Genomic DNA, 1,468 nt, shown 5'->3' with positions numbered 1-1,468 from the left:
TAACGAGTCAGAAATCTGAGTTGCGAGAAAATAACGCCGAGTCATGTGTGCAGGAAGAATCTTTACAAGATGATAGGTCAGCGAGTCCAGCAACCGAATGCACCATGTTGCCATCTGAAGCACCAAACGTCAATGAGACTTGCAATAGTAACTGGCATAAGACAATGTGCCCTAATATCACAGGGTTTTACTTTCAACCCAAACCAGATATTGAATACCGTAACGAGCTCAGCAACAACAATAAAAAATTCCAAATTCTTTGTAATGGAAATAATATAAGAAACCATTCATTGATAGAAGGGAAATATTATTCTGTAAAAAATACCTACAGATTTGATTCTTTTGTACAAATATTGCTTAGTGATGCAGTGGATGATGAACACTATTCTTTATTCTTGACAGGTTCAAAAACCAAAACAATTAAATTTGTTCTAGATTATATGCAAGAAGGACCAAACAAACAAGTTTATGACGAAAGAAATATATTATTGACCAATTTCTTCCCTGAGTTAATTCACGAATATCTGGGAAATGATTAAGTATTGAGACCTTACTCACTAGATATTTATGGCAATGTAACTGGAATGTGGGCATGGTGTTTTAACACCGAGCCTTCAGCGTATCTGACTTTTGAATGTCCTCAATGTGGCAAATATATGAAACGTAGACATAGTTTGACTGTCAATAACCGCACTATAGTTGACAAGGGATCTAGAACTCTAGCTTATTGTGAATTATTCAATGAACCTGGCAACTGCCATTGTGTCAACGATTCATGTGATGAGATTTGCAAGGTAACCATTGATTATAAATCCCAGGTGTTTGTGGAATTATACATCCGATCAAATGTTACTCACAAAATGGGACTAGAATGTAAATTAGGTGCTTTGCCAACGGTTATTGACTTAAAATCCCAGAAATATCGTTTGGCTGGAGTCATTGAGCTTAAACATCATCACTACAAGGCATATTGTTATCGTGGAATGACAAATTGGGAAATACATGATGATTGTGAAGTTAGAACCTCTAGGTGTGATAAAAACAAGAAGGTTGAACCTCATGCTGTAGTTTACGTTCGCTGCAATACTATTGACCGAAAAATGTCTCCATCAACAATGTATACGAAGTCCAATGAAGAGAATGTGGTCAAAAGAGAAATAGATATAGAGGTTTTAGACGATTCTGACTCTACATCTCGTGATAATTGGCGAGGGAAAGAAACACAGGAAGTGGTAATAGATAATTCTTCGACAGTTGCAGGCCAAAGCGAAGGAATTATTCAAGGGGGATGGAGGTAAAACTTCTGTGAATCATACTGCTTTCGTTTTAAAAAATGGCATATTAAATGTATGATTATTTGATACTTTTGCTTATAAATGTGTAAGCTGACACATATCGTCGCTGAGCTGAAGATCGCCCTATGTCGGCTGCCGCTTCAAAAACGACGTATTTCAGGAAACGGTAGAAA

Source organism: Rhagoletis pomonella, unplaced genomic scaffold (assembly GCF_013731165.1).
Source record: "Rhagoletis pomonella isolate Grant_MI unplaced genomic scaffold, Rhpom_1.0 Rhpom_scaffold_00003, whole genome shotgun sequence".
NCBI classification, from domain to species: domain Eukaryota; kingdom Metazoa; phylum Arthropoda; class Insecta; order Diptera; family Tephritidae; genus Rhagoletis; species Rhagoletis pomonella.
The sequence above is the reverse complement of the archived record's forward strand: the minus strand, read 5'-3'. Positions refer to the sequence as shown.